The sequence below is a fragment of the Rhinopithecus bieti genome, unplaced genomic scaffold (assembly GCF_001698545.2).
Source record: "Rhinopithecus bieti isolate Rb0 unplaced genomic scaffold, ASM169854v2 scaffold_49371, whole genome shotgun sequence".
Taxonomy (NCBI): Eukaryota; Metazoa; Chordata; class Mammalia; order Primates; family Cercopithecidae; genus Rhinopithecus; species Rhinopithecus bieti.
This window is the reverse complement of record NW_016821003.1, coordinates 462,551-472,105: the sequence shown is the minus strand read 5'-3', so window position 1 is coordinate 472,105 and position 9,555 is coordinate 462,551.

The following is a 9,555-nucleotide window of genomic DNA, read 5'->3' as shown; positions in this document are numbered from 1 at the left end:
AGGAAGGCAGGAAGGAAGGAAGGAAGGAAGGAAGGAAGGAAGGAAGGAAGGAAGGAGAAAGAAGGAAGGAAGGAAGGAAGGAAGGAAGGAAGGAAGGAAGGAAGGAAAGAAAGAAAGAAAGGAAGGAAGGAAGGAAGGAAGGAAGGAAGGAAGGAAGGAAGGAAGGAAGAAAGAAAAGAAAGAAAGAAAGAAAGAAAGAAAGAAAGAAAGAAAGAAAGAAGGAAAGAAAGAAAGAAAGAGAAATTAGTGGAGTGTGGTGGCATGTGCCTGTAGTCCTAGCTACTCAGGAGACTGAGGTAGGAGGAGGATTACTTGAACCAGGGAGGCAGATGTTACAGTGATCATGCCATTGCACTCCAGCCTGGGTGACAGAGCCAGACCCTGTCTCAAAAAAAAAAAAAAAAAAAAAAAGAGAAAGGATAGAACCTGTCTGCACTGGGTTACACTCCCACTCTGTGACTTACAAGCTGTGTGACTAAGGTCACAACTGAACCACTCTGTCCACTGTTATGTGGTACGACTATCTGGAACTCCATATCCTCAGCTGTCTCCACCTCTCACAGGGCTTTGTGGGGACTAAGAGCGTGCATACCTAAAAGAGGCAGCTCAGAAAAGCACCCGGCAGGAACAGTGAATGCCTATCACACCAGGAGACTATGGCCTGAGACCACCCGGACTCTACTCCCACAACTGGAACTAGGGCCTCAGCCAGTTGCTGGCTTTGGGATTAGGACCAACACTTTCACTTCTTGGGGCCTTGGTTTCTTAGTTTACAAAACAGAGAGGATAAGAGTCAGGATGCCGCTGTCCTGTCAGTGGCATTAAATTAAATGAGGTCCTGGTGGTAAGTGCTTCCTGCAAGGGTTGGCACGTGGCCGCCGTCAGTGGACAACAGTCATGTCGCTCTGATTGCAATGAGCAGAGAAGAGACAGAGCCCACACCCCCAGGGCCCATCCCTGCCAAGGCAAAAATGAAAAGGAGCAAAACCTCCCTTATGTTTGCTGGAGACACAGAGCTTGTATTTTTCAAAAACTTCCCTGGCTTTAGAGTCTTTGTTTGGATCCTAGGCTGGGTAAACATTCTTCCTAGAGTGTTATTGATTTTTTCACATTTAGTAAATAGTCTTCTGACATAATTAATCATGTACCATATTTACAGAAAACTTGGCTGGGCTGAATGTTGTTTTTGAGGTTAACTTGTGCTCACCTCTTGACACTGGCCGTGATAAGCAAAGGCTACTCACCAGCTTTTGGAACGAGATACATCATAGAGGGAAACAGAGTTTTCAGCAGGATCGGTTCACACATTTAATCTCCAGGGAGGGCTCTGAGCATGAAATACAAGTCTCTAAGTTATGTTCACACGGCCGGTGTGGATGATTTCAGGTTCCATTTGACATTAACAACATCCTCGGTGATTCCAGTAAGTTGTCGTAACAATTTAGCCATATTTAGACAATATAATTTGAAAGAAATAAAAATGATCAATTTAGCCTAACATGCCAAGATTTAATTATTCATAAAAATGAGAACAATGACGTTACAGTTGTTTGAAAAGAAGTCATTTAAGTTGAATAGATAAGCCTGCTTTTCTGAGAAAATTTAGTTTCCTTTGGGAAGCTGACTGGGGAATTCTGAAGATTCCTGAGAAGTACGTACTAGAACTGGAAAGGAAAAGCTCACAAGCACTGGTTGAGAGCTTTCCAGTGCTGGGTGCATTTAGGTCCACACCCAGGCACCCTTGGGATGAGGATTTTAAACCAGCGAGACTGCCCAGAAGCAGGAGGAAGCATTCGGTCTCAGCCCAGTCTCCCGAGGCCAGGACGGCCGCCTTTGCCTTGCCGGGTCTCAGTGGGCATCCCCCAGCTCCACTGACTTAGCACAAAATTGGAATAATAACCCCCGTATTCTGTAGTTTCAACCACTAGTCAAAATGTGCCACTTACTAGCCATGTGCCCCTGGGCAAACACCGTTCCTCTCTGGGCTTCAGTTTCCTTACATGTAAATGGTGTCACATCCACAGAGGCACAAGGATTAAATGAGATGACTCAGTAAAGCACTTTGCATAGTAAATGGTAAGTCCATGGTTCCACGATTAGTGGTATGAATATAGTCTCACATTTACCGAATAACAGTTCTAATGATTACGGTTATTATTTTTGCCCTACTCGATTCTCTGACAAGGAAGTCACTAGGAACACTCCAGAATGAAAAAATGTCTAGCATGTCCTAGGTCCCCACACCCTTCCAAAGACCAAGAGATGAAGCAATGCTGGATAGACCCCACCTGCACATAGAGAAGAAATGCTGCTGGAGAGATGTCATCAGAGGAGAGAGACAGTGGCCCTAATCCCAGACACCAGGCAACATGTGTAGGGCTTAGGGTGGCATGTGTGTGTTTTCATGCCCAGCACCAGGACCTGAGCCCTGAGAGCTTTCCCTACCTGCCGTGGGATCCTGGTGTCGAGGTGTTGCCCGAAGGTTTCAGCACCATGTGGTTAATTGGCCATGCATCTTTATGCCAACCCGTCACCCCTACTGCTGGGGTCCTAGAGCCATTCAAGTTGGTCTGAGGCATTCAGGGCTTGCCAGCTCCCAATGGGCACAAGGCAGCTTCCTTGCAAGAACACTTCCCAGCTTTGATGACCTAACCCTCCTTGCTGGGGTGCAGGACACAGCAGGTGCACTCCCTCTGTAACCCTCACTCAAATATGCGAGTCTGTGGGCTCATATGCCTTGACGTCCAAAGCACAGACATGCCAACTGGGCATGAGCTGAGCCCCCTTTGGAGGGGAACCAGAAGCATTCAGAGCCATCAGCAAAGCACAGGGTCTCCCTCTCTGCAGGGGCCTGTCTGTGGAGCTCCCTGTGTGCCCCGATGGTAGGATTCAGTCGCTCCACAGAAACCTGGAAATCCCCCTGTTGTCCTGAAGTGTCCGAAGTCAAGTCCTGTGTTTTAGACATAGATACCCTCTGAACTCTCCTCTCACTGCTGGCCCATGCTCTGTGGCTTCAGCTGAGTAATTCAGTTCTGCAGGGCCCTTAGTCATCCATCGGTGAGAGCCAGTCTGAGCAGAGAAGGAGAGGAGCAGGGCAAGCTGAGAATGCAACCCATGATGCCGCCCCGATTATGGTGTTTCCTCACTGGATATGTGGATGAAGAGTGCTCAGGTTTTGATATCTCATAAAGAATAAGCTGACAGAATTGGGTTTGATTCAGTCATTTTGAAATAAGCAAAGTTGCTTTTGATATCCTTTTGTTGAAAATGACAAATAGCTTACCTTTGTGTAAACCTGCCTTGTTTCTCAATCTAGATGTCTCTATTTCTTAGGAAGTGGGGGGACCAGCAGGAGGGGAGGAACATGACTGTGTCATGGCCCCAGCAGCCAGAGAGAGCCCCCAAATAGGTGCTGGCTGTGACATCGGGTCCCTGTGCACTAAAATAGTGGGGAGCAAGGAGCATGGGTAGGGCACATGCCCAGTCTGGCCCTGGTGAAATGACAAAGAAGAGCCCTTCCTAGTTAGGCATTCAAATCATGACTGGATCCCCCAAGATATGAAGGTGTGGTTGATGTCTCCATGCCAGATCCTAGCACGGAAAGCTGTTCACCCAATGAGCGTCCACCCACACCCCCACTTCTGGCCTGTTCCACTGATGAAGGTGCCCGTGTATGTATCTGTCTGCCCACAGTGGGGTTTTTTCACCTGGTTTTATTTTACCAGTGGCTGCATTTCATCATCCAGCTTCATTTCCCATAGACGTTCTGGATATTGTCTGGTTTTCCTCTGAAACTATGAATCACACTCTCCACGCCCTGCCTTTCTCCAGCACGGTAAGGAAAGCACCCCTCCCTGCAGGACACATTCCTATCTACTGCCCCTGAGAGCCCTGGTTCATCTCGTCCCTCCATTCCAGTTCCTTCTGGAAGATAAAAGTTGGAAAGTGACCTGAGCCCAGTGTGGGAGAACAGGCAGTGGTCTTCAAGTCCTCCGCTGGAGCATCTGGTGTCTCCCAAGCCGGATGCTGTGTCTGGTCATTGGAGAAAGTAAAGGCAAAGCCTCAGGACACCTTCCAGATACCAGTCTCTTCATCCAGACAAGGTCAGCTGCTGACTCCCAGGTTGGGTCTGGCTCTTCATCATTTAGTATTAGACTCACACGGTATTTTAAATATTTCAGTGAATTGTGCATATCTAAGAAATGTGAGATTTTACAGAAAGATTTCTATTTCCGGCTTTTCTAAAAAACATCAAAGTGTCTTGCCATGCTGGCCCCCAGCCCAACATGGCAATCAGCGGTTGCATTAGCTTCCTCGTGAGTGCCACCAGGCTGGTTCCTGCAGCCCTGGGAGCCTCAGCATCTCTAAATTCCTATCAACACAATAACCCATGCATCTTCTATCGAAAGTCATGACAGTTCTTCAAATGAAAGTTAATCGGGATCTATCCAGGATTCTCCCTATATCGAGGTTCTCCAACCTGCGACCCAAGGGCCCATGTGGCCCAAGATGGCTTTGAATGCAGTCCAACACAAATTCATAAACTTTCTCAAAACATTATGAGATTTTTTTTTTTTTTTTTTTTTTAGCTCATCAGCTATCATTAGTGTTAGTGTATCTTATGTGTGGCCCAAGATAATTCTTCTTCCAGTGTGACCAAGTGAAGTCAAAAGATTGGACATTTCTGTTTTTTATAAAGCAGGGAGGGTCCTTCTAATTACAGCATCTTGTGAATTCTTGAAGACTCTCCAACCGTTACTCTCCCTTATTCTTCTTAAGACCAGCTCCACTGTTCACCTGTTGCTAGTAAGGGTTGGGATGTGCTGGGAGACTCCCCTATTCAAGGGGCAACCCTGACAGGTCTGGGCAACGATGGCATTTCTGTCCCCAGCCAACACCTGGCTCAGGAGGGACACGTGGCACAGACTGGCCCATGTGGCATAAGGGAAAGTTCCAGGTGCTTCTGGGAAAGTCTCCCTTGCTCTTAAACAGAGACTGGAGAAATGGCCAGCCTGTCCTCTGAGTGGTCTTCTGAGGGGTGGTGTGCAAAGCTGCTGTGGTCAGGACAAGCTGGCTCAGAAAGGTGGCAAAAAGAGGACAGGAGCTGGGATCCCCAAAAGCCTCCTGGAACTGTGGGATTCACCAATCCTGAAATGATCCCACCTGAGACTTCTTATATGAAATTATTCACATTCTTAATTGTTTGAGCAGTTATACTTTGGTTGTTACTTGCAGCCAAAAAGCATTTTCTCCAGACTTCTGAGTCCTAAAAATTTCATTCTTTGACACAAGAGCTGACCCAGAGGCCTTGAAGCCCCTCTCAGGCCTGCAGAGCTTTGGTCTGTTTGCTGAATCAGATTCATTTCTACATAACAGTTCTAGGGGCCAAACTCTGCTCTCCCACACCCCCACCCACTCATATTGGAAGACAGAAGAGTCTTCTAGCTGAGCTGTTTCTGGTGAAAGAGTAGCCTTCCTTCCTGGGCGCTGATACTGAGGGAGGCAGCTAAGTGGCTACTTCCACCTGCAGATATTCCAGGTGGTGGCTCAGAATGGCTGACAACCACACCTGGGGAAGACTGGCCTTTTTTTTTTTGTCTGCTTGTTCATACTCCAACAGCCAGCACTGTACCTTGGGGTCCAGTGAGGTAAGGAGCAGTAGATGGCATGGCCAGGGCAAGGCAGACATGCTGGAGCTGTCAGGAAACCTGGCATCTACACCCATGCACTGGCACCCTCACCTTCCTTTCCCGTGGGAACAAAGTGGGTGGCAAAAAGCAGGGTGAGATACTCGGTCATTTCAAGCTCCAACTTGCAGAAGCCGTTTCAGACCCACAGGGGGAGGAGGCTGCATCTTTTGCCTACTCGGGATAAAACGTGACTCTGCCGCATCATACAGAGATAGTCCCACATGGTTTCCTAAGAAATGCGAAGCCAGAATGCCCAGGGCTTACCAGCATTTTACCTGAGTAAGTCACCAAGTGAGCATGCTTTCTGTTATCTTCAGGAACAATTTCGGTGTGTTTTAATAATTTATCTCTGAGCTAAAATATTATAATTGAAAATGATGACCACTTTCAGGAGTTGGGTTGTCACACTGTAAAACCAATTCATTGCACAGAAGATAATAAAACACATTTCCATTCAACTCAGCCTCAAGTGATGGGTAGTTGGAGGGGGTGCAGAACCACAGGAGTATTAGGAAACTACACAACTCGTATATCAAATAAAAGCATCAAGGATGTGGGTGACAGCTGGAAAGCAGTCCTGCTCTGATTGAGGGTTACTGTCGAAATCTCCCTGTAATAGAGCAACCTGATTCCTAAAGAAACAGGTACAGTAGGTACTTCACTCAAACTAATGCTCTCCTCAGCCCAGGAGAGGGGAGGTCAGCCACAGGACAGGTCCAGCCTCAGCTTTGCCAGAGCCTTACATGGGTCCAGGAGCCACCAACCTCCAGGCCAGCACAGCCCGGTCCTCTCCTCCTGCTGCAGCCAGGCTCTCAGCACTGTGCATTCACCCCCACTGCTTTCCATCTCCCCACTTCTTCATTCATGGCTGTCCTTTCTGCCTCCCTGGTGTCCTGGAGCTGCTTTCATGTCAGCCTCCTCTGACATCCGCAGGCCAACAACATGGGCCCCATCAGTCCTCTGCTCCCTGACCCTCAGGCATCCCTCCGGGAAGTGTCCAGTGTGTGGGTACCAGGTGGTCTACATTCCCTGGGCCACTTTCCTGCTCTGGCCTCCTTAGGGTTCCTTCCTGGGCCCCATCTCTCTCCTGCCCCACTCACCCCTGCATGGTCGCATCCACTCCCCACACATCTCCTACTGCCCCATCTCGCAGCCTCACGGATGTGCCTGTCCACATCAGGCCCGTCCTTTCAGCTCCCAGTCAGAGCATCCAGTTGCCCGCCATTTCCCAGGACATCACAGAGTCACCAACCCAAAATATTTCACTTCCTCCCCCAGTCCAACATCCATCCAGTGATCCATGACGTGCAGGCAGCATCCTTCCTCCTACCTTCCCAGCCTCTAGGGATGATCTGGCACCAAGCCCTGGGCCAGTCCTCTTTCTCCCTGCCCATGCCCCACCTCCACCACGTCTCACATGGGTGGGCACAGCACTGGTGTCCTGACAAGCCCCCGGCTCCAGCCTCATCCCCTATGCTCCATGTTGTAAGGTGAGATCATGTTGAAATAGAAGCCTAATCATTTCTTTCCCCACAAGCACGTGTACCACAGTGAAATGCTGCTGGGGCTTGCCATTGATCTTAGGATAAAAATCAGATTTTTTTTGAGACAGAGTCTCACTCTGTTGCTCAGGCTGGAGTGAGTGGTGTGATCTTAGCTCACTGCAACCTCCGCCTCCTGGGTTCAAATGATTCTCCTGCCTCAGCCTCCCAAGTAGCTGAGATTACAGGCATGGACTACCACGACTGGCTAACTTTTTCTGTTTTTAGTAGAGATGGCGTTTCACCATATTGATCAGGCTGGTCTCAAACTCCTGACCTCAAATGATCTGTCCGCCTCAGCCTCCCAAAATGCTGGGATTACAGGCGTGAGCCACTGAGCCAGGCCAAAAATCAGATTTCTAACACGGCCCTGTTAGGCCTGAGACTTTGATCCTTCCTATTTTCTTTTTTTTTATTTTCTGTTTTTGAGGCGGAGTCCCACTCTGTCGCCAGGTCGGAGTGCAATGACGCGAACTCAGTTCACTGCAACCTCCACCTCCCAAGTTCAAGCAATTCTCCTGCCTCAGCCTCCCGAGTAGCTGGGACTTCAAGCACATGTCACCAAGCCCGGCTAATTTTTGTATTTTTAGTAGAGACGAGGTTTCACCATGTTGGCCAGGATGGTCTTGATGTCTTGACCTTGTGATCGCTGACCTCAGCCTTCCAAAGTGCTGGGATTACAGGCATGAGCCACCATGCCCGGCCAGTCCTTCCTATTTTCATGTCCACATTCCCCAGCCACAGTTCTGTGGGCCACCCAGTCCTTCCACAAGGCCAACACACACACACACACGTGTGTGAACATGCATGTAGACTAGGTGACTATGAACTCTTTTAACTGCATTAGGCCTTGGAGAGCTTTGCCCATCTCCCCACTGTAGATCCAGTTTCCTGGTTATGTGCTCTGGCTGCAAACCCCTCAACCTTGCTCCTCTTCCTCCCAGAACTGAGCATAGTGGTAACTTTGTAAATGTGAAATTGATCTCCTGGCAGTAAACTGAGAGAATCACAGCTGGAAACTCATCTCTCTTGTCTATTGCTGGCTCCCTAGTGCCCGCTATAGGGAGCAAGTGGTCAGTAACTACTTGATCCCAGCCATACATGGGAGTCACCTGGGGTGGGGGACAAACCATAGTACCAAGCCCCATTCTGGACCAAGTATATCAGACTTGCTGTGGGTGAGGCCTGGGCTGGGGGTGCTTTTGTGCGTGCACGCGTGCGTGCACACACACACACACACGGGTGATTCTTACACCAGCTCTGAGAAACACTGATATTGAGAAGTGAGAAGTGGAGAGCTTGCTAGCATGAACATTGATGTAACAGCGTGAATCTTCACTGTTCCTTGTTCCTTTCCCCAAGGCCAAATCGAACAGTCCCAGATGTTCTAACTAGCTTTATTTCCCCAAGTGTCAGTGTGTGGTCAGCATGCCTGAGGATCTGGAAACTGCAGCTTCTCTGTCACATACAGCCAATGCTACAGCACCCCCCTTGTGCAGGGAGAGCAAGCCTCAGCTCGCCTGTATAGTGTGCCGTGCACACCAGATCCCCAGAATAGGACAGAAACAATACAGACACTGCAGGGCACTTCAGGGAGGCCCGAATGGGCCTTGAACCTCTGCCCAGACTTCTGTGCAGAAGAGATAAGAGTTATTAAATAACTGCAACCTAAAGGATATTTCTTCTTTAGATCATTTAACTACACCTTGAGCTTCTTGAAGCCAGGGGTTGCATCTCATGCACCTTATTGTCTGCTCAGCAATAACAGGGCCTGGCGCCTTCTGATGAATCAACACATATGTGCTGAGTGGAACTGCCCTCAGGGATGAGCAGAGCTGCATCTTTCACGGAGGCTGCTTTCCAGTCAGCTTGCATCTCCCTGGATCTCTGTGTACTGTGGAGTACTGGGCCTTGGGCTGAGCCCAGGGCATTCTGAGTAAAGCATCCTTGTATGGGCATGCATGGGAACTAGGAGTTCTAAACGCTTTCCCTTACCCTGTACCCTTAATCCTCTTACCAACCTGCAAGACAGGTCCTTCCACAATTCCATGTGAGATGAGTAGCAGCAGTTTTCTCAGCCGTTAGGCAAACTGATGCCTCGCCAAGGTCACACCTGGAAGACTGATGTTGAAGAAGCAAGGAGTGTTGAAAGAGCCATGAGTGAAGGAGGAGCCAGGAGTGATGGGGGAGCCAGTAGCGATGGGGGAGCCAGGAGTGATGGGGGAGGAGCCAGGAATGATGTGGGAGCCAGGAATGGTGGGGGAGGTGCCAGGAGTGATGAGAGAGGACCCAGGAGTGATGCGGGAGCCAGGAGTGATGGGGGA